This window comes from Passer domesticus, chromosome 19 (genome assembly GCF_036417665.1).
Source record: "Passer domesticus isolate bPasDom1 chromosome 19, bPasDom1.hap1, whole genome shotgun sequence".
Lineage (NCBI taxonomy): Eukaryota > Metazoa > Chordata > Aves > Passeriformes > Passeridae > Passer > Passer domesticus.
Window position 1 is genome coordinate 11944426 of NC_087492.1, and position 24093 is coordinate 11968518.

Genomic DNA, 24093 nt, shown 5'->3' on the forward strand with positions numbered 1-24093 from the left:
GAGGATGGGAAGGAAGGACAGAAATGATTTGAATATTTTGAATTTGTTTCTCTCTGTCACCTTGTGCTGGGATGTGGATTTCTCTTTTCTTATATTTGCATGTTGTAATTATTTTTATGCCACCTTTTGCTCTCCACATAGCAACCATTGTTTGAAACCAAGATTAATTCAGCTGAAAACCACGACATCAAAACTAAAGCCTGGAGTATCTGCTCAGTTACTCCAGTGCAGGGAGTCCATGATTTTTTTCTTTGCCATGCTACAAACAAGGTGATCACTTCTGAAGTCCCCTCCAGCAATTCACTTGGAATTTGTGAGCTCCTGGCAGCGACCAATAACAGAGAGAGAGCAGAAAATACAGAGCAGCTGTCAGTGCTGAAAAATAAACTTCAGCAAAGTGATTTTAATGCCTGACTCAGTCTGCGCCAAGGAGGGAGCCCTGGCACCTCCACACTGGGATAAACAAGCAGCTTTTCCTGCAGGAGAGGCCCAGGGAAAGCAGGGGCAGAGCTGGGCCCCCAGCACAGGTGATCCCACAGCAGTGCAGGTGAAATGTGGGAAGAGCTCACGTGGGGACAGCAGGGACAGTGCAGATTGGGAACACATTGAGGAGCTCCACGTGCTTGTGTGGAGCCCGCTGGGAATGCAGTGGGACCCTCCCAGCAGCAGCTCTCCATCCCATCATCTGCACCAGGAACATGGGACAGGTGAACTCAAGGGGTTCCTCAGAACAGAGGGCACAGCAGCTGGAGCAGGTGCAGTGAATTTTCCTTCCCTGCCTTGTCTGAACTGCCCCATAATCAGATTTTGCTGGGCTGTATCACAATAAATAAATGCCTTTGGATTGTCTTTTATCTTGGGGTATCCTTTATGGCACATCTGACCATGAGTCTCTGGGGACCTGAATGTAGAATCACAGAATATCCTGTCTGGAAAGGGCCCCCAGGGATCACCCAGCTCCTGACCCTCCAACAATCCCTCCCTGGGCATCCCTGGAGCTCCTGGAGCTCTGGCAGCCTCGGGGCCGTGCCCATTCCCTGGGGAGCCTGGGCAGTGCCCAGCACCCTCTGGGGGAAGAACCTTTCCTGAAATCCTGCCCTGGCACAGCTGGGGACTGTCCCCAAGGCAGGAGAGCCCTGCTCCATCCCAGCCCTGAGCTCCCACCTTGGAGCAGCCACACCATGGCAGAGAGCTGTGACCCAGGCCTGTGACATCAGGCTGCTAATTGCACTTCAGTTCTGCATGAATTAGAGAAATATTTAGCTCAGTGACACTTAAGGGCTCTTGTCCCACTAAAATAAACTGAATAAATTGTCACATGGCAGCTCAGCTCCCCCACCTGTGCCTTGCTGAAGGGGAACTTGGAGAGCCCAGGGGCAGCACCTGGGGCCAAATCAAAGCTGGGCTTCCAAACAGAGCCCAGCCCGGGGGATGAGCAGCTCTGCTGGGGGGACAGGCTGGCAGAGATGGCAATGCTCACCCAGAGAGGAGAAACTCCAGGGTGACCTCATTGTCACCTTGCAGGGCCTGAAGGGGGTGACAGGAAAGATGGGGAGAGACTTGGGACAAGGGATGGAGGGACAGGACACAGGGAATGGCTCCCACTGCCAGAGGGCAGGGCTGGATGGGATATTGGGAATTAGGAATTGTTCCCTGGCAGGGTGGGCAGGCCCTGGCACAGGGTGCCCAGAGCAGCTGTGGCTGCCCTGGATCCCTGGCAGTGCCCAAGGCCAGGCTGGATGGGGTCTGGAGCAGCCTGGGACAGTGGAAGATGTCCCTGCCATGGCAGGGGTGGCACTGGGTGGTCCCTCCCACCCAAACCATCCTGGCACTCTGTGATGTTGGATATGGAAAACAAGCTTTATGCCACACTGAAATTTCTCTCCCTCACTGATTCCTCCTGACACCAGACCATTCCCCTGGCAATAATTCCCTATTTCTCTTTATCTCACTGGGTCCAAGACCTCATCTGGAGCCTTGCTGAAGCATCCTCTGCTCTGCAGGTACCAATCTAATTTTCTCACTGAATTATGAAATGTGTTAATAAAATCCAGCTCATTCCAACCCTGGAGCTTCTGCCTCAGCCCTGGAGAAGGACATGAACCTTCCACAGCTTGAGCAGGGATATTTCTCTAATAGGAAATGTCACTGATCCATGAAAACTCTGAGCCCTGAGTTCATTAAAGCCTCATTAATTGGAGGCCTAACGGCGAGAGGGAAGGACCTGGCAGCCTGACCCGAGCTGACTGCAGACACTCACCCTGGCATTTAGTGATGTGACCAATTCCATCCCTGGAAGAAGAACCTGTTGTGAGGGACACCAGCACAAGCTTTGGGGTGGCCTTTTGCCTGGAAAGGATCTCAGTTTCATCAGTCCTTCAGTCCAGTTTTAGTTTCATCAGTCCCTGGGTGCAGTTCCTTTGCAAATGTTACTTAATGTTTGTTATTTGCCCAAGAGCCTTGGCTCAATGGCAGCATTTTCATCCTGTTCCATCTGCTGGAGAAATTCCTTCTTTTGCAAAATAAAAATTCACAGATTTTGCAGAAGAAAAAGCTGAGGACAGAGGCTGAAGCAATCCTGTGACAGTCAGTGGAAGAAGGACCAGGCTGCAAAGCCAGGCTGTCCTTTGCCTTCCCTTCAGCCCTGACCCAGGAACATCTCCAGAGCTCCATTTGCAGAGGACAGATGGGCTTGTGATCCCTGGGAATTTGGGATCTTACCACATCCATCCTGCTGAGTGAGGGGAGGGTTGAGCTTGCCAAGGATTTATCTTGAACTTTGCTCCTTTGTCTGAACAAATGCAAACCTTGCTGCATTCCTGCCCTGCACAGTGCCCCTGTGGGTTTGGGGTCAGGCCTTGTGGATCCCCACAGCTCTCAGGGTGCCCCTGTGGGTTTGGGGTCAGGCCTGTGGATCCCCCCAGCCCTCAGGGGTGACACACCCTCAGTGCCTGCCTGCAGAAGAGCCCTTTGGAAAGGTCCTGCTCCTTTCCTTGCCTGGGCTCAGGCTCCACCACCAGCTCCAGAAAGTCCTTTTCCCTTTTCCTTGGTGACACATGTCAAGTTTTCTGTTTTCCCCGCTCACAACAAGCTGCCTTTCCCTGCAGGAAATCTGTGCTCCCTGCCCAGCTGTTCCAGCTCATCAGCTCCTGTCATCTCTGACACTTTTCCTGGCATGCTTCATCCCTGTTTGAAATCCCTCAGGAGAGAGAGATCCACATCTGGTGAGGGTTTGAGTGGCTCCTTTTCTGCCCCTTTTCTGCCCAGTTTGGCACAGCCACACTGAGGGGAACTTGTGCTTTGCTGCCCTCGGAGTGTCCCCCCACCTGCTTTGTCATTTCTTGGGCTCCCCCAGTCTTTGCTGCCCTAAGAATCATTTCACAACAGCTGATTTCACCAAGGAGTGGGTGAAGGAAAGCAAAAAGAAAGGAACAATGTAAAACGCACCAAGAGCTGCTGCTTTTTGGTAGCTCAGAATCTCTGAATCCCAGAATGGTTTGGTTTGGAAGGGGCTTCAAAATCATCTCCTGCCCTGGGCAGGGACACCTTCAATAGGCCAGGCTGCTCCAAGCCAGCTGTTTCATCACCTCTGTGGTCCCTCTGTGACCTCTGCATTTACTGTGCAGTAATTTTGCTGTCAGTGCTGGAGCCAGGCTGAAATATCTGCTCTCTACCTGAGTGTGTCAAGTGCACCTGGATTTTATCAGAGAGATAAGGTGAGCAGACTCTGTCATACCTGCCTGGAGCTTAGGCATCAAAACAGGTCCAATTTTCCCCAGTAAAGGGAAATGTGGGTTCTTCAGGATTTTGTTTTGGTTTTGTTGTTTGTTTTTGGTTTTTTAAATTCTGTTTGTGTTTTTTCTCTTTTGGCATCCTGGTCAATTGAATAAAATTGACATTTAGGCAACAAAAGTTCAAAACAGACTCTGCCACTTTCTGTATTAAAGCCTTTCTTTCCCTCTGCACACTCTGGTTGGAGAAGTTTGATGTTGCTGTTGATTCTCCAAGGGAAAAGCTGGGAAGACCTGCATGGAAAGGAGTCCCTGAGCCCCCAGAACTGCTCTGGGTGTGTGTGTGCACATCTACATCCATCAGAACTGATGTAATCAAAAGGAAGGCATTGCAAAATATAATTTGTAGCAGTCTGTAGCACTCACGCATAATTTTCAAATTATTTGGGAAAAGAGAAGTTATCAGAGTTGACAAGGCAATGTTATATGCAGTGAGAAGGAATGAAACTTAGTCTTCAATTTATATATTCTGCCAATTAATAAAGAAATGGATATAAATGAGGTGCTCAGGAGCTGGGAGAACAAAGGGGAATCTGCTTCTCTCAGAGCTTAAAGAGCCAAAGCAACACATGCTGGAGGAGATGGGAAAAGACACCCTGGGAACAGGTGTTAGTGTTAGCTGCTCTTTAGAGGTGCTAATGAAGACTCCCTCAAAGGAACGGGATCACAGGGAATCCTGAGGATCTGATAAATTTCCGGGATGTGGCTGTGTCAATCTGACATGCCTCCATCAAGGAGATGTTATCACTCCTTGAGTCAGCCCTGCAAACAGCTCCGCTAAATTTCCCTGAGCTAATTGCTCTTTAATAGTTTGTTGTGTGAGCACTCGCTAATTACAAGTCAGGCAGCTTTGTGAAAACACATCTGAAATATTCCTAAAGGTGAGTAATGGGTTTGGGGAAGAAAGGGATTTTTGACAGAGTGGTTTGTGAGTCTTGGGTGATCTGAAGTTCTGCTTCAAACACCAGCACTGAGGCAGAGCATTGTTGTCATCAGATATAAATAATTCATCAGGTGAGGAGATCCAGGTAGCTCTGGCCTTTCTCTGTGTGCTGCATTTTAAATTAAAAATAACCCAACCCTTTCTGCTGTTGTTTATTTCTTAATTCTTGCAGGTTTCCCTCAGACTGTGCCATTTGGGCCCAGTACAGGACACAGAGGTTGGTCCCAGACTGGAGCATTCCCACAGAGATGGGGAACAAGAGGAGCTGCAGAATGGGGCTGGGGGGTGACCCAGGGATGTGTGACACTGCTGAGACCCTCAAACCCTGGGGACAGCCCTGGGCCCCTCAGGATGGGAGTGCCCTGAGGGGCTGGAGCATGTCCAGGGAAGGGTCTGGAGCCCCAGGAGAGGCTGAGGGAGCTGGGAAGGGGCTCAGCCTGGAGAAAAGGAGGCTCAGGGGGGCCCTTGTGGCTCTGCACAGCTCCTGACAGGAGGGGACAGCCGGGGGGGTCGGGCTGTGCTCCAGGGAACAGGGACAGGAGCAGAGGGAACGGCCCCAGGCTGGGCCAGGGCAGGTTTAGATGAGAAAATAGGAAACATTTCTTCAATGAAAGGGTTGTCCAGCAGTGGTGGAATCCCCATCCCTGGAAGTGTCCAAGAAGTGTGGCTGTGGCACTCAGGAGATGGTTTGGTGGTGACCATGGTGGTGCTGCTGGGCTGATAATTGGGCTGTTCCAGCCATCAGCACCTGGGATTGCCTGGGGGAACCTTCAAGGCCTTTGCAAAAAATCTCCACAGTGCCCAACAGCACATGTGGCTCTGACAGTCAGATGTGGGGAGGCCAAGACAGGGTCATGAACTGGCTTAATTAAGTCACAGCACGAGTTCTCACTGACAAGCTTGGCAAAAAGTAAAATTAAATAAAATGAGTGCTGAAAATCCCAACTCTATCTGCTTTTCTTCTGGAACGGCCTCAGGCTGGGCCAGGGGAGGCTCAGGTTGGACAACATGAGGAATTTTCCCATGGGAAGCATTATCAAGGATTGCAGGGGCTGCCCCGGGGGGTTTGGAGTGCCCATCGCTGGAGCTGCCCAGGAAAGGGCTGGAGGTGGCACTCAGAGCTCTGGGCTGGGGACAAGGTGGGATGGGGCACAGGGTGGCTTCAGTGATCTTGGAGGGATTTTCCAGCCCCAGTGATCCTGGGATTCTGTGTGCTCCATGTGCAGCAGCCCAGGGCTGGTGCTGAGGTTCCTTAGGAGACACAACAGCAAACCCAAAGGGCAGCAAGTCCCTCCCACCCTTATATTGCATTTCTCCATCTGACTTCAGCCTTGACTGAGAATTCAGATCAGCAGAATGGAATAAATTCCTGGGAAGATGCAGACTTTGCTAACTGCAGAACCAAAGGAAAGGCAGAAGGAATCCCCAGACTTCATTAGTCCTGATTGTAATTTATGAAATAAAAATAAAAAGTGATGGCTTAAATTGGAATTTTCTGTTGCCTCTGGGAGGATCAATTGGAGATTTTATCCCACATTTAAATGCTAATGGTGCAATCCATCACTCCAGGGCCATTCTGGGGCAATGATAGTGTTTGGAGGTCGATGAGAAGCAAATTCCTGATGAAGTATTGAAAGCTGGAAGAGGAAACATTGAATATTGGAAGAGGAAATATTGAATGCTGGAAGCTGAAGGAGATACAGTGCTGGCTTTCAGAGAACATCAGAGCTCATTTTCTGCAGTGGTGGTGGTGCAGCTGTGGGGTCTGGACTGCTGAGATTCAAGATCAGGGTCTGTCACAGCTGCTATTTGTTTATCTCATGGAAAGGAAAAAGAGCATAATGTTCACTTTTGGTATTCCCTAAACTCCATCTCTTTGGGAAGAAGTTTTCCTCCTGGTGGATGCAATAACCCATGGATGGACACGTGCATGGGCAGGTTCAGAGCAGATGTCAGGGGGAGAATCCCACCTTCACTGCAGAAGGGAAGAAGAGAGATCTCGAGTGAATAATTTGTCAAGTTATTTTGGGAAGTTCTATGAACTTCCAGCACATCCAACTTGTGCTGTCAGGAAAATTCACACCTTGCAGGAGAAATCCTCTCCTTGGGCTTGCTCTGAAACTGTCTCCTGTTCCACTTGTACCCTCCCCAGCTCCAGTCATCACCTTCCCAAATTCTGACAGAGAAAAGATAAACCAGTTATCTTTTTCTCTACCTAAGTTTCTTCTTTTTACCCACTTAAGTTTCTTCTTTTTAGATACCAAAGTTTCCTCCTGAGGAAGCACCTCCTGGAACTGATGAAGGTTTCCTCCTCATTAACTTCTCCTATCCCACCATCTCCCTTCCACGACACGGTGGAGCAGATCCCAAATGACATCCAAGAACTGAACACACACACACGAGCTGGATTTTCCCTATTCCTTTCTCAACCTTCCCCAGTTTTCCACTTGCTGAGGGCTGAGCTGACCTGCCCATGGATCTGCTGAAAAGAACTTCAGGGTCTCATTCCCGAGTGGTGCCAGCCCTCTCTGAGCTCAGGGATGCACAGTGTGGAAAAGGTTTGGTGTCACTCTGTGCTTGTTTTGCCATAGAAGGAGAGCACCAGGGATGAGCATCAAGAAGAGCATCTTTCTTCTGCAGAGCATCCCAGGTGTTTTCCACATCCTTCTGCCTGTCTTCCAAAAGTGAACACAGACGCTGGCCACCATCCAGATGGAGAAATCAGCCACCTTCACCCTGGAGACAGCTGTCCACTGGCTCACGGCTCCCATAGGAGAGCAAACCTGCAGGAGAAGCCCCTGGGATGGCAGGAAAAGGAGCACAATCCCCATTCTGGTGCAGCTGTCCTGCAGCTGGGTGCAACTGGAGCCCCACTGGGAATGGCCCTGCAGGTGTCCTGCTCCCTTTCTCAACACAGTGGTTCCCTTCCCTCAGTGCTCACTGCTGCAGCTGGAATTTCAATTCTGCAGGGTTTTAAGCTGGAAAAGCATCAGTGTCCTCCATCCTCTCCTGTCTAACCCAGGTAGGTGTTTGTTAATACTCCACACAGGGATTCAGCTCTTCAGGAAAAGCTGCTGTACCAGTGTATCCAAGGGATCTCTCCACAGCCAGATGGGAACAGCTGCAGCACAAGGAAGCAATTTTAACTATGACCCAGGAGTCAGGATTCCCACCTTCTCCGTGCACCAGTGCCTAGGGATGTGTCCGTAAAATTCCACTGTTAAGAGAAAGCTCTTCCCTGGGATTGCCTCTGGCTTTGGGAGGAGCTGGGATGGCTCAGCCTCAGTTCCTTACTGGACTGGCTGAACTCTGCTGCTCCTGGGGTGCCAAATCTGCTTTTGGGTCTCAACCTGCCCGCTGGGATATTGAGGAGAAATTCCAGAAACTCCATGCTGGCCCTGGAGAAGAAAAGGCTCCTTCTCAACAAGCCCTCCTCAGTTTGAAGCTGTTTCACACTGTGGGGCACAGGCTGAAACAAGGAGAGTTTTAAGGTGCTTTCCTGCCCAAACCATTCAAGGATTCCATTATTTCATGGCTCTGGTATTCCATGATTTCATAATACTGTGATTCCACAATTCCATGATTCTATGATGTAATGATTCCCTGATTCTATGATTCCCTGATTTCATGATTCCATAATTCTATCACTCCATTATCCCATGATTCTGTGGTTCCATGATTCCATTACTCCGTGATTTCATGATTCCATGATTTCATGATTCCATGATTCCATGATTTAGTGAGCTGCATTTTACATTTCTCTTGAACCCAGGGACTGTTTGGCTCAGTGGGTTTTTACATTTTGGAGAATTGTGCCATTTTCCTGCATTTTAAGGGCTCATGGGAATTACACTGGCAACAACCGGAAAAACCTGACACCATTTGAGTTTTTTATCTCCACCTGAGTTTTTTGTCTCCTTCCCCATGGAAATTTGGCTCATTGGAATGGATAACACAGCTCATTGATGTGAACTCATCCCCTTGTCACATTGTGTTATTTTATACCAACCCCTGAACCACCCCTTTGGTCCCAAAGCCTCAAAGTTCACCAGATTCCAGGACAATCCCACTTCCCAAATGTGCAGTTTAATACTTTGGACTGCACATCCAATTTCCCACTGGAAATAAAAGGGAAAACCAACTTGTTTATCAAAGTTTCATTTTGGCACAGCGTTATCTTCGACTGCTCCACACAAGTTCCAGTTTCTGCCTCAAATTCAGCGTGGGAGGGCTGAGACTCCCCAGAATCCCACAGCAGGCTGGGAGCACAGCTGCAGCTGAGCTCCAGATGTGCTCCTGCTAAGTCAGAATGGCTGCAAGCAGAGAAGAACAAAGAGGGCGGGATTGGGAGGGAATTTTTTTGTTGGGTGTTAAGAAAGTGGAAAATGGATATTATGGATATAAAAGGCAAACATAAAATCATGGAATCAGGAGTGAATGGTGAGTTAATAAGTTGAGTTTGCATTTTCGGTGTGTGAGCAAGGAAATAATGGATTGGGTTTAGGAGGGGGGCTGTCTTTATGCCTTTTATTACTGAGGCTGCTTCCCTGCCTGGCAATCCTTCTGAGAACTCCTGACTTCATCCCCAGCTCCACAGGCACACGAAAACAAAGGAAAGATGGAGGAAATGTCAGCCAAGCAGTAGGAAAAAGCACCCAAATAGAAAAACAAAGCAGCTGAGTGCTTTCCAGGGAGAATGGAGCAGGTCTTCCCATGTGGGAGCCCATGGCCAAGGCTCAGGTAGGAATTAACACAAATCCAGGTGTCTGCATTGTCTGGGTTATCTGCAATTGTTGAAAACACATCTCAGCAATGCATTGGACTCCAAAGCCTGGCTCTAAGCAGAATCCAAGGCACAATGGTCACCCCCCTAGGCAAAAGGAGAGGGGCACAAAACCAAATCTGAAAACACAAAACATTTCCTTTCCCCCAGCAACCAGCGTTTCCTGGTAAAATGGCAGACTGGGAAAAGGAGCTCCCTGGGTGCTCCATGGGGAGCAAGGCAAGGTGGCAAATCCATGCTCTGGCTTCTTAGGGTGGAGCTCAGGGAAAGGTTCTTCCCCCAGAGGGTGCTGGGCACTGCCCAGGCTCCCCAGGGAATGGGGACAGCCCCGAGGCTGCCAGAGCTCCAGGAGCTCCAGGGATGCCCAGGGAAGGATTGCTGGGGTGTCTGTGCAGGGCCAGGAGCTGGATTGATGATCCCTGTGGTCTGTTCCAGCTCAGGTTATTCCATGACTCTCCTGGGAGATGGAGAGTGCTGGCTTTGTGCCTCTGGTCAGGCAGAGCTTGGCCGAGAACACCAGAGCAGGGAAGCAGCAGAAGCTCCTGGGTTTGGAGTGTCAGCACGGCCCAGCAGCTGCTCCTTTGTGTTACCCCTCCTGATGGCTTCCAAACCAGGGCTTTCAGCATCCCCTGCTGCTCCCAGCCCTGCTGGAGTGCACAGCCAGAAGGTTTTTAGACAAACTCACTTTTCAACAAGTTCCAACCTCTATTCCCAGTGTAAGGAAGCTCTGAAGCTCTGCTGGATGGAGTTATTTATAAAAGAAATGTAAACACACACAGTATTTACAATAATCTTCCATTACCCACTCCACAGGCAGCTTGGAACAATGCACGTGGAGCAGGTGCCCCGTTGCTCTCTGTTCCTATCAGGACTGATTTTGTGAGGATGAGATTTTGCTCTCAAATGTTTCAGAAGCAACTGAGGAACAGATGGGGAAGGAAGCTGCACATGGGAGCCCTAAATCCACCCTGTCTGTGCTAAAAGCTCTCGGTGCAAGGAAGAGTGATAAGCACAGGGACATTTTGGGGCAGCAGCAGCTCAAGGGAAGGAATGCAGCAGGCTGGCAAATCAGGCAGGGCTGAGGAGCTGGGAAAAAAACCCCACATTTTCCTGGGATTGAGTAAAAACAGAGGTCCAGAACTTTGGGAAATGTTTTTCTGTGCAGGAAGAAGTTTGCTTGGGAAGCTGCCACATGGGGACAATGGGGGTTCTGTGCCAGAGAATTCCAGCTCCATGGCTGGAATCTCTGGGATTAAACCTGCCTGACCTTCCCATGCTGGGGGTGAGAAACTGGGGTAGAAAAGGGGAATCTTCCCTCTGGCACATCCCACTGGCTCAGCTGTTCCTGAGGGTGACAAACAGAGGTCTTTTGAGTCATTGGCAGGTGGCACTTCAGACAGGCTGTGACAGGAGGTTCTGAACCATCCCAGAGCAGGTGACCTTACTCCTGAGCCATCTCCATCCCAAAGCCATCCCTCCCATTCCATGCCCTGCCATCCTTCCTGCCCCAGGAGGTGGCAGCAATAACCCCACATCCTCAGCATCACAAAGCTCAGCTCCTGTGGGGTTTGTTTCCAAGGAACACTGAAAACTAGAACATCCATTAAACCTGGGAGTCATTGTAATTTAATTAAAATTTTATCTTGTTGATCCGATCATATCCTAAAAGCAGCCACAAGCTCTGCCTGTGTGATCAGATCAGTTCCTGGAATTTCAGGAGTCCTGCTCCCCTGGCAGCTCATCACACCCGGAGACTGAGGGGATGTGAGATTCCTGCTTCCTGCAGAAAGATCAGCACTTGGACTGATTCCCTAAGGAGCCAGAGGAGAAAGGGAATGAGGGAAACAGAGAAACCAGAGCAGTGGATGTGCTCAGGTACAGGCTCTGCCACAGACAGGAGAGGCTCCCTCAAATGGAGCCCCAAGTCTGTTCTGCTTGGAAAAAATGGGGATTTATGTTCATTGTGTGGCACATCCAAGGGAGAGTTTGAATCACAGGGGCTGCAAACCCCAGCGTGGGCAAACCTGTGCCTGTGCTGAGGGGAAGACATGAAAAGACTGCTAATTAGAGCCATTAACTGATTGACTTCTCCCCTGAGCTGAGTGGAAATAACTTCCCAAAGCCCAGGCTCCTGCTCCCTCCGTGCTGAGGCTCAGCAATTGCAGCAGGGAAGGAGGTGATCGGCAGATCCCTCTCCTGACAGCCGAGTGCATTCCTCAGGCAGAGCTGCCCCTGGGATTCTGCTCCGTGCTGGGTGTCTGGCAGGGAATGCTGGTGGAGCATTCACTCCCTGATCCAGCCTTTTGTCACCTTCCAGGTGCCCCTGGGGTGCTCTGCCTGCACAGCTGTGGCCCTGTCACCTCTTCAGGTGGGGCCTGCCCTCAAGCAGGGGTTGATCTCCATCCCCACAGACTGAAAATCTGATTTTCTGGGAAATATTTCCATCTTAGGTACCTTCCCCTGCTCTAAAGAGAACAGAGACTTATGAATCACTGGGTTCATCACGTTGAAAGAATGTGACTTTTATTGTCAGTGATATTTGAAGTATTTAAAGTTTGAACATGTCTTCTTCATGCTAAAAGGGAATGGGGCTTCATCATCCCCCACCCACGGTGACCTGCACACTGAGAGGGAATATTGCTGCCTCCTCAAAGTCACCGCAATTGTCATTGCCCAAAAGATTGTCCAGTGTGGCAAAACTGGCTAAAAACACTTGGCTGAGAGCACCCTGACACTGCCCGCCTCATACTGACTGGGGAGTGTTTTCAATCAATGCTAAATTGAGGTGTCATTTATTGCTATGATCCAGCAGCTCCTGAAATCCCATTCCACATCTCCAATATCCAGGCTCTCTTCCTCAGATTCCCATTCCAGTGATAGGTTCAGATGGATGGATCTATTTGTGTTTGATGTTCTCCCCTATTTCCTATATCTCCTTCCTGCCCTTTCCTTTGCCTTTAGGTTGGACTTGATGATCTCAAAGCTTTTTTCCAACCCTACTGATTCTCTAATTATGAAGAAGAAATGTTTCCATCTCTGCAGTGAGCTGAAGCTTTGACCCCTGCAGCTTTTCAATGCAACACCAGTGATCCAAGCCCTCATAATAATGGATTTTATTTATTCCCAGCTACAGAAAAGCCTTCTCAGTGGAATTCCAGATCTCATTTTCTGTGCAATTAATTAGTTAGGATGTGGTGGCTGCACCTGCTTGGGGTTTGTGCTAAAAGAGAGGGGCAGGTTGTTTGAAATGAACTCTTTGCACATCCAGTGTGAGCACAGCAGGCACTGCTGATTCTCCAGAGCTGTGTCCTGATTCCCAGAGTCAGGGAATCATGGAATCACAGAATCATGAAATTTGTGATGCTGGGGCTGCCCCTGGATTCCTGGCAGTGTCCAAGGCCAGGCTGGACGGGGCTGGGAGCATGCCAGGATAGAGGAAGAGGCTGGAACAAGGTGGGCTTTAAGATCCTTTCTACCCCAAACCATTCCATGATTCCTGGGATCTCCTCCTGCCCCCTTTTTAGTGAAGGAATGAAGATAAGGAAGCCACAGGACCTGACCTGATGAAGCTGCAGCAGTGTCTGGTCCAGAGCCATCATCAGCACCACTGTGTCACCAGCAGTGACAATCACCAGGGGCTCCTGGGGTGAAGAGCCATGGTGGGGACAGGTGACAGCCAGGACAGGAGTGTCCCCACCCTCTGTGTGACCAGAGGAGCCCTGGCTGTGGCAGAGAGGGCACAGAGGGTGAGGGGACACAGAGGGTGAGGGGACACTGCAGCCCCCCAAAGCGCTGCCACCCCCCAAACAATGACCCGGGAGTGACAAAAAGCCACTTAAAGGCTGAACTGGGACTTCACTCAGCCTCCCCCAGCCCCTCGGGGGCTCTGCCAGCAGTGAGAGCCGGGGAGCTCCTGCCTGGCACACCGGGAGTGACCCGGGCCAGGAGCGGCTCCAAGGCCGGGGTTTCGCTGTGCAGGTGCTGACTGCAGCTTTCATTGCAGGAGCAATTTCCGTGTCTGTCAAATGGCAGAGCCTGGGAGGCTCTGAAAGCAGCCAGAGGCAGGTGGGGTAATGTAAATTATCCTGGGCAGGTTTAAGGTCTCCTAACGAGGGCTGTGATGACCTTGGTGAGTAAGGACTGGGATGTTTCTGATGTTGTGGAAAAGACACTTTCAGGGAAGTTCAGAGCTCTTCCAGTTTCACATACAGAAAACAAGAATAAATATTATAAAGTTGTCATAATAAATATAATAAAGTTACCACATTCCCCACAAATTTCTGAGATGCAACAAATTTCCCAACACAGAAGTTGTCAGCTCATGTTGCAATTCAATTTTTAATATCATCCACATGTCTCCCGCGTCCCTGGGGGAGGACAGAGCACTTCCAGGGTGTTTCCTCCTGCAGGTTCCAGGCCTTGTTTTCTATAAATCCAATTATTCTTGCCTAGTTTTCTGTGTGCCGTGAGATGGGGCAGCAGCTCCGTGCAGAGCAGGGGCACTGTGTCAGGGCTGATAGCTAAAGTCAGCACTGATTATCCAACACCCGGAAAAGAGCTGGGCTGGAAGTGCAGAGAGGATTAGAATCATTCCTGGTGCATTTTAATGGCCTTTAATCAGCCACTCCACGCTGATTACCAAACGTTTCCTCCGAGTGTGCCTGGCTGGGGTGGATTGGGGTTTAACTGCCCTAATTTAATTCCTGCTCAGCAATCAGCGCTCAGCTGGCTCCAGAGCAGGTGGGGAAAGGAGAGGATTCCTCAGGGCTGGGGGCTCTCCCAGCCCTCTGTCTGCTTCTTCTCCCATTGCTCCTTCTCTCCCCCTGCCCTGGCAGAACCCTGCTGGTCCCTGGCTGCGGGAAAGGAACAAAATTCCTCCCTGGCAGGGAGGGCAGGCCCTGGCACAGGGTGCCCAGAGCAGCTGGGGCTGCCCCTGGATCCCTGGCAGTGCCCAAGGCCAGGCTGGACAGGGCTGGGAGCAGCCTGGGACAGTGGAAGGTGTCCCTGCCATGGCAGGGGTGGCACTGGGTGGGCTCCAAGGTGCCTCCACCCAACCCATTCTAGGGTTCTGTGAATAATGGGCACTCTCGGAGAGGGAGGGGTGATGGGCAAAGCAGACCAGGCTGCCAGAGGAGTGACCATCCTTCAGGACATGGACCAGGATCATCTGTAGCCCAGGGAGATATGGGGGAAGTGTGGAGAGAGAATAAGTCACCACTGCCAGAGAAGAAAGGCACTCAGAAAGTTCTGAGTGAGCCCCAGGATCATGGGTGGGTTGGATAGGAAGGATCTCAAAGCCCATCCAGTGCCACCCCTGCCATGGGACACCTTCCACTGTCCCAGGCTGCCACAAGCCCCATCCAGCCTGGCCTTGGGCACTGCCAGGGATCCAGGGGCAGCCCCAGCTGCTCTGGGCACCCTGTGCCAAGGCCTGCCCACCCTCCCAGAGTGGAATTCCTAATTCTCAATATCCCATCCAGCCCTGCCCTCTGGCAGTGGGAAGCCAAAGTAGTGGGCTACTGTTGTGGAAGCACCTTTACAACCCAGGTTTGCAGGTCCCTGTCACCAGCCTTGGGGACACCTGCCCCAGCTCAGTGCATTTCAGTGCCAGTCTGGCCATGTGTGACAACCCCATGGTCACTCAGGACAAACTGCTCTAAGCAGAAATGCAAAACTCCACATCAATCACCTCAAAGTCATTTTCCTTTGGTCCAGTGCTCCATTTTCTGTTCCAAATGATACAAGAGAAACCCCATTTGGTTGTTTGCGGAGAAACAGGCCCCAGATAAATGAGGGTGTTGTGTCACTGCTGAGTGAAACACATTTTAAAACACGTTGATGAAAACCAGGCACATATTCAGGAAAAACAGGGCAGGAATTCTGGATCTAACAGCAATTTCCAAGCCTTTGATCATAGTCCCACTTGGGTAAAAACAGAGGGCAATTTGAAGGGAATTGGATTCACAAAAATGTGTTGGTTATTCCCAATCATCAGTGTAAATACTCTCTGAGGTATCACACACCTACCCGAAATGAAAACCCCAATTCAGCACAGGAGGAAGGAGCACAGCACTCACAGAGCTCAGCTCGTCCCTTCATTCCCAAGATCCTTGTTTTGGAAGATTTATGCCAGCATTTCTCTGCCCGTGCCAGGCCCAGCATGAATCAAGATGAGAACCAAACCACAAACCTAAACTCTAAAACTTAGTCTTCCCAACAAGCTGAGATCACACCTAGGGGTTTGGCTCAGGGTCCCAGGACACCTCCCCTGCCAGCCCCAAATGGGTTTGGAGCAGTTTAGGAGCAGCTCTGGGCCAGTTCAGCCCTGTCCCACTGCAGTTTGCCTGTTCCCTACCCAGCCCTGCTCTGAGCCATGTCCAGCACTGATCTGCTGGGGTTTTTCCCCAGATCAAGTGTAAACACAGATCAAGATTAAACTGAGCCCCCGTGTTCCCCAGGAAGTCGAGGAACGCTCAGAAGGGGCTGAAGGTGACAAAGGCTCAGCTGGCTCAAGGACAGCAGGACAGAGGGGAGGCTTCTCTCCACTCCCTCCATCCTCACAGGGCTTTGCTCTCCTTCTCTGAAAGTGCACAAAACAACAATCCTGGGCAAGAGGGGCTGTTTTCCACGTCTATCCTGAGCTGAACCAGCACTTCCTGGGAGGTTACAATATCCTCATTTGATCCTGTGATTATAATAAATTCCACTTCTGCCCTGAAAATGCCCTTGAAACAGAGAACTTTCAAATGGCAGTAGGAAAAAGAGGTGCAGGAACATCCACACAGGGGGTTTTGAGCATGAGTTCAGCAGAGCTTTCCTACCTGTATATGTTAAAAATGTGGCATTGGAAATGCCAGGACAGGGCTGACATAGCAAAAGGAAGCCAACATTGGGGAATAGATAAATTTAACCTAAATCTGGATTCCCAGCATGGTTTGGATAGGAGGGACCTCAAAACCCATCCCATTCCATTCCCTGCCATGGCAGGGACACCTTCCACTGTCCCAGGCTGCTCCAGCCCCAGTGTCCAACCTGGCCTTGGGCACTGCCAGGGATCCAGGGGCAGCCCCAGCTGCTCTGGGCACCCTGTGCCAGGGCCTGCCCACCCTCACAGGTGGGAACAATTCCTGCCCAATATCCCACCTAACCCTGCCCTCTGGCACTTTAATCCTGAATAATGTTGTGAAACCACGCACCCACACACCAGCTGGCCATAAAATAAATATTTATATTGCCTCAATTGTCTCGTACACAAAGGACACAAGTGCTGGAAGCTGAGGTTCAGGGATTTATCCCCACAAGGGATCAGAGTCCCTGAAATCCCAGGAATGTGGCACCTGCAGCCAGCCTGGCTCCCTCCCTGACAGCTCTGCTCGGGCTCTGCTCCTTTCAGATGCCTGCATTTGTTTTGTGATAGATGAGCAATGCCATGGGTGACTCTCACAATTAAAAGGCAAATATCCTGTATGTATGTTAGGCGAAGTTTTATTGATTTATAGCTGTGTTTTACCCCCCTTGTGCTGTTATCAGGGGTGCCCTGGGTTTGGGACATTTGGGAGGGTCACTCGTTCCCATGGCAGCACCTGAGCTCCAGTCAAGGTGTCAGGCAGTGATCTCAGCACTGGGCAGGGAAGGAGGAGGGGATGGACAGAACTTTGGGAGGGCCAAAGGGTTAAAAGGGGAAACCTCCATGGTGTGGGTGAGTACATGGTGGGAAAACCCTCTGCTCCTGGTGCTGTAATATTTTCTCTATTCAGTCTTCTGTTGTATTTTTTATAAGGTTTTAATAAACCTTTTAAATTTTTAGGACTGAGCATAATTTCTCAGTTTCATTTGTCTCTTTATTGCTCTGTCACTCCCCGAGCTTGAGGCCACTGGAGCTGCAGGGGCACAGGGCAGCAGTTGGAGGGACAGGGACATGTTTGATAATGATCCCCTGGGCAGGGGACCCCCGGGGAAACATCAGAACCAACCCCCAGGAGGGGCAGGAGATGAAAAACATGCAGATCACTGTCAGGGGATGATTCCCCCATCCCTTCCCCAGGGAAGGCAGCAGCTCCCACTCCCTGCTCCAAACCCTTCCATAAGCTCCACCTTGCTGGGTGATCCCGAGGGTGGGCTCTGCTCAGAATAGGAAATTTGGACACTAAAATCCATCTCTGGAGGCAACTACAGCCTTATTGTGGCTCGTTGTAAGCAGAGATCTTCCCCTTAGGTGCTAGGTCTGCTTATTTACTCTCCAAAGTGATGAAAATCAGTTCTGAACACGTCCCACCGAGCTCACACAAATATTGGATCCTTGCAGAGCTCCCTCAGGTTGCTCTGGGCCCCTGCTGTGGCTACATTCTTTTAACTGAGCAAATGTATTGGATCACAGAATCATTTATTCTAATGACCACTTGATAGAGTTGTGTACTCAACAGCAAAAATAACAAAACAAATATCTGTACAGCACATCAGCACTGCCAGCTCTGGAGGCTGCAGCCACCTCAGAGTGCAGATTTCTGTGTTTGTCAGCACAAAAATAACCCCAAACCTCCTCAGACAGAGAAATGATGGTGCAGAAAACACCCAGACAAAGGAACGGGTTCTGAGTGAAGTGGTAAATTTGTTTAAAGATAAATCCTCAAGGAATTTCTCTTGAAGATCTGCATTGTTCCATTCACTTGGTAAAACTGCATTAGGGATCTGCTGGGAATTTTGCTGATAAATTCAGAGCCTGGGAAGGATCTGCCTGGCACTGGTGCAGTAATGTGAGATGGTCACAGCACCACCAACACCCTCAGTTCCCTGCACATCACCCAGGAGCCCAGAAATTACTGACAGAAAAGCCCAAACTGAAGTAAAAAAAAAAAAAAAAAAAAACAAAACAAAAAAAAAAAAAAAAAAAAACCAAAAAAAAAAAAAAAAAAAAAAAAAAAACAAAAAAAAACCACCTGAAATAAAATCATCCAAACTGAAGCACAACCCCATTGGCAGCACTGGTGGCACAAGTGCCCAGAGGAATCAGGGCAAGGTCCCAAAGGAAGGGGAGGGAGGGAGCCCTGCCCCTGTCCCACCTCCTGGCAGCAGCAGAGGGGCCCGGGGGACAGGACAGGGTGGAGCTGAGCCTGCAGGACACCCAAACCATCTCCAGCTCCTCAGCTGGGATGGCCAGGGCACATCTCCACCCTGGTGGCCACAGGAATGTCCCCATCCTGGCCGTAGCTCAGGACAGCTGGGCCTGGGTGACTCTGTGAGGGTCACCAGTGGTGAGACAGCTGTCCCACACAGGTGACAGCTGGATGAGCATGGCGAGGCAGAGGGGACACCTCTCTTTTCCGCTGGCACTTCCAAACTGCTCCTGGTGCCTCTGCAGGGGCAGAAGCTCAGCCCCAGGTGGCCCTGGCAGGAGCTGTGCTCAGGAGATACCTGGAGGGCATCACAAACACCCAGGGGTCACTCAGGGCCTGGAACCTCCAGAGGGTTCTTTCAGAATCCCAGAAGGGTTTCGGTTGGAAGGGACCTTCAAAGCCATCCCATTCCAACCCCAACACCTCCCACTGTCCCAGGCTGCTCCAAACCCCAGTGTCCAGCCTGGCCTTGGGCACTGCCAGGGATCCAGGGGCAGCCACAGCTGCTCTGGGCACCCTGTGCCAGGGATTTGATGCCAGGTTCCAGGTTTCAGGTGCACCTAAAATCTGGGATATACACTGGGAAAATGCAAATTACACACGGGGCTGCAGGCCTTTCCTCCCCTCACCCTAAGGAACTCCAGCACTCCCCACCCCCAGCACTGGGATCTTTTTCATTTACATTTTTCCAAAGGTCTTTTTTTTTTTTTTTTCCACAAACAGGTAATTGTTTTCCATATTTTCTTTCACAGAAAAGGTCATTTTCTTTCTAACACATTTCTTTGTTGCAAACAGTTGCCAATGCCTCGAGGTTTCTGCTTGTTTATGAGCGATGGAGCGTCTATTTTCCTGGTATTCCTTCTTTTTCAAGTCTTACTTCAGTTTCCCTGATATTTTTACTCCACTAAATGCCAGAGCTTGGAGGCAGGGCAATGTGTAGATTTTTATCTCACAGTGGGGATTCTTTAGAAAAAAAGAAGAAATAAACAGGCCAAGTCTGTTTTGAATTCCCAATCTCAGATCTCCATGAAAATCAGACTTTCCTTTGAGTCAATTAAGATTTCCCTCAACAAAATTCCTGCAGTGCAGTGAGAGGTGATTTTGTTACAGGAATGGGAAGAATCCAGGGAAGCCAGAGGCAGAGTCCAGCAGGATTTGGGCTCCTCCCATGTGATTTCCTCTGTGCAGAGAGGAGGGATGGATGGATGGATGGATGGATGGATGGATGGATGGATGGATGGATGGATGGATGGATGATGGATGGATGGATGGATGATGGATGGATGGATGGATGGATGGATGGATGGATGGATGGATGATGGATGGATGGATGATGGATGGATGGATGGATGGATGGATGGATGGATGGATGGATGATGGATGGATGGATGATGGATGATGGATGGATGGATGGATGGATGGATGGATGGATGGATGGATGGATGGCGGATGGATGGATGGATGGATGGATGGATGGATGGATGGATGGTGGATGGATGGATGGATGGATGGATGGATGGATGGGGGATGGATGGATGGATGGATGGATGGATGGATGGATGGATGGATGGATGATCCTGAGATCTGGATAGGGATTTAAGGCCAGGTGGAGCCTCCTCTTTGGCAGAAACTCCTTTCTGACACCAGGAGTGAGGGGATTTGGGATTTGCCCCAAAAGTTCCCTGCCTGAAAATTGTCACTTCTGCTCCATCACCCAAAGAGGCTTTTCCAAAGGAAAAATTATCCCAAATCCAAGAAAACCAACACTGGGTGTAGATCCTGGTCCTCAGGGATGCTGGGGATTCTGACCCCCTCAGAAAAAAAAGCCAGGAAGCCTCTCCCAGCCCTGGGAGATCAGGTAATGCTCCCACACATTCACCCTTCCTGCTGGCTGCTCCTGACACTTCCACACAAATCCCTGAGAAATCCACAGCACAATTCCTATTTCACACTCCAGGCAAGAGAAAAAAATCTCTCCAAAAAAAGCCCTGGAGCTGCAGACTGAGTTTATTTATAAACTGGCACAGAAAGAAGAACCTCTGGACCATGAGAGCTGCTGGAGGAAGTGTTCCTGAGTGCTGCAGAGGGTGCACAGAGCCCAGCCACACCATCCAGGGCAGCCAGATCCTGAACCCAGCAGGCAGGACCCCTTTGGATATCAACTGCCGGCTTTAAACAGGCTCTGAACCAAAGCTGCAGAGCGTTTCTGAGGCCTAAAGGTGCTGCTTGAAGCTCAAAACCACAGCTGGGCAAGGAAATCCTGTTTTTGTCCTGCTTTGCTGCTTCCAAAACTTTTTCGTCTCCAGTGCTGAGCTGTAAACTCTGCCCTGGAGGTTTGGGAGGGTGGATTTTGTTGCAGGGAAAATGTGGGGGTGGAAAGGAGGTCCCTTCACAGTCAGGTGAACGTGAGGCCTGCCAGAATTGCTGTGGTGGATTCATCCAGGGCTCCAGGGCCAGGACAGGGACACTGTGCCACCACGGGCCAGGGCATGAAGCCCTGCAGTGCTCACATCTGCTCCAGCTGTGCCAGCACATCTGGACACAGACAGGGAGCAGTGTCTGGAGATGGATTCATCCCTGCACGGGCTCAGCTCTCCCTGTGCTGCCACAAATCCACAGAGAGCAACAGGCAGTAATGTCCTGGCAGCAAAGGGAGGTTCAGTGGGGCAGCAGAACTGCTCCTCTTCCACTGATAACAGCACCACAGGGCTGGGACTTACACCAGAAAGGCCTTGAAAGCGTTGCTGGGACTCAGGAGGTGACATTTAGCTGTCCCCAGGGCACACAGCTCCACCTGAGCCACTTCCCTCCACATTTTTTTGTACCAAATGCAGTAAAAATGGCACTTGTGAAGCACAATTTATCCTTTCCTGAGGCTGATGCCCAAAGCAGATCCCTTGAATTGTACCCTGGAAGTGGCTGTTTTCCTCTGATAGCTCTGGGATACTCTGGAACACTCTCTGAGTGTCCCAGGTTACCTGGGATGAGCTAAAGGACACTCTGGCAGAGTCCCAGGATATTTGGGATGAGCTAAAGAACACTGAGAAGTGTCCCAGGTTTTTTGGAATAAACTTCACACCAGCTACCTGCAACCTCCCATGGAAAATCTCACCTTTTAAATATTGATGTGAGGAAACCATGACCTAAACTGCAGGAGCAGCTGTGGCAGGAGATTTAATTCCTGAAATTAGGATATGATCAGGATTTTTGAGTCCAGGGGCACTGGCAAAAACAATGACCACAGCAGCTGGGTGTCCCAGGAAAGGTCTCTGCCTTGACTCCCAGCTCACATTGCAGTGGTTTTGCAGGATAATCAATGGCAAGGTTTCCAAACTCTCCTTTACTTTTCCAGCTGGGAAACCCAAGAAATGGTGGATATTTTAAATGTATGGATTTTTTTCCTGTGGAAATCACTTGAAGATACCTCAGGTTCAACAATCAAAAAGTGCTGCCCAGAATGAGGTGATGGTGTGGGATATTTTTTTGGTGGAAGAGGATTTGGGGACGTGTTCCTGGTGCAATGGTCCAGACCCAATTCTCCATCTTTGGCCCCATCCATCAAATTTCCACCCAAACTTTCAGCTGCATTTCCTGATTTAAACCCCAGAGCAGCCACCCAGAGGGAGGGCACAGGATCTGTGAATCACAGAGATGTGGAATGGCTTGGAAGGACCTTAAAGCCCATCCAGTGCCACCCCTGCCATGGCAGGGACACCTTCCACTGCCCCAGGCTGCTCCCAGCCCCAGTGTCCAGCCTGGCCTTGGGCACTGCCAGGGATCCAGGGGCAGCCCCAGCTGCTCTGGGCACCCTGTGCCAGGGCCTGCCCACCCTCTGAGTAAAGAATTCTTTCCCAGTCTCTCACTTCTCTTCCTTCCAGGCAGTCAATTTGAGAAGGTTCTTTTAAAAGCTGACACAGCAGCTCCTGAAATCCAGCAATTGAGATTTTTGCAGCAGAGCAGCTCAGCACCAGCAAAACATTCTGCTGCAAGACGTAAAATGTCCCATCCTGTGGTTTTACAACATCCTGCACCTGCCCAGAGGGGCTGCACTGGCTCAGGAGGAGGAGGAGGAGGAGGAGGAGGAGAGGGAGGAAGGGCTGACCGCAGAGGGGCACCTGGAGCTGTTACACATCAAATTGGACACAGACACAAACAACTCCTCTGCAGCAAGGCTCATTTGCCACCATCAGATTAACTCCTCTGCAGGGACAGCAGGAGAAACTCACACACGAGAAGGAACTGCAGCAGGTTTATCTCTGAACTCCATAAAGAAAAATCCCTCTCCAGGCAAAACTGTCTTTGGAGACAGAGCCAACACAGCCCCTCACCCCCTGCTCCCTCACCCCCCTCTCCCTCACTCCCTCTCCCTCACTCCCTCTCCCTCACTCCCTCTCCCTCACCCCCCTCTCCCTCACTCCCTCTCCCTCACCCCCCTCTCCCTCACCCCCCTCTCCCTCACTCCCTCTCCCCCCTGCCCTGCCCTGTGCCACGGCCATTCCCTCACATTTTCCCCTTCATTTCACTCTATTAAGGCACTAATTGATTGACCAGATCAGGAGAGCCCAGATCTGTCCCCAGGGACTCTCCTGCATTCCCAGCTGCACGGGCAGAGCAGGAAACCTCGGTGCTGGGATGGGAGGGGAACCCGCATGTCACACACCAGCCGTGTCCCACCCCAGCAGTGTCCCCCTGCTGTCCCGTGTCCCCAGCCAGCGCTGATCCCCCTCCTCTCGCTGAACTCCCTCCCCAGCCAGCCCCAAATGCACCCCACTGCTGGATGTGGGCCCTGCCCCGTTTTCCAGGGAACAGAGTGGCCCTGGGGCCTGTGCTGGGGGTGCACCTCAGAGCTTGGGGGTCCCTGCTGTCCCTGGCTTGTTCCTGTCCCTGCTGTCTGCCCCTGGCTGTCTCTGGCTGTCCTTGGCCTGTCCCTGCTATCCCTGGCTGTCTCTGGCCTGTCCCTCCTGTCCCTGGCCTGTCCCTGCCTGTCCCTGGCCCATCCCTGGCCTGTCCCTGCCTGTCCCTGCCTGTTCCTGGCCTGTCCCTGGCCTGTCCCTGGCCTGTCCCTGGCCTGTCCCTCCTGTCCCTGCCTGTTCCTGGCCTGTCCCTGGCCTGTCCCTCCTGTCCCTGGCCTGTCCCTCCTGTCCCTGGCCTGTCCCTGCCTGTCCCTGGCCTGTCCCTGGCCCATCCCTGGCCTGTCCCTGGCCTGTCCCTGCCTGTCCCTGGCCTGTCCCTGGCCCATCCCTGGCCTGTCCCTGGCCTGTCCCTGCCTGTTCCTGGCCTGTCCCTGGCCTGTCCCTGCCTGTCCCTGGCCTGTCCCTGGCCTGTCCCTGCCTGTCCCTGCCTGTCCCTGCCCTGTCCCTGCCCTGTCCCTGCCTGTCCCTGCACATGCCTCCCTCCTGGCTCAGGGGTGCTGTTGGATTTTTGGCCATTCCTACTCACCCATCAAGGATGATAAACCCCAGG

The 24093-nt window shown here is 51.1% G+C and overlaps 1 protein-coding gene and 1 long non-coding RNA gene across 7 annotated transcripts in view; one reads left to right on the forward strand and one right to left on the reverse strand.

The window, feature by feature from the left end:
* Window positions 1-24093, reverse strand: part of CALN1 (calneuron 1) — a 146364-nt gene that overhangs the window by 23296 nt on the left and 98975 nt on the right. The gene's annotated exons all lie outside the window — the stretch shown is intronic.
* On the forward strand, window positions 4362-9689 carry LOC135283650 (uncharacterized). The gene is made up of 3 exons (XR_010349329.1): window positions 4362-4672; window positions 6304-6525; window positions 6992-9689. It is a non-coding gene; the product is annotated as an uncharacterized LOC135283650 (long non-coding RNA).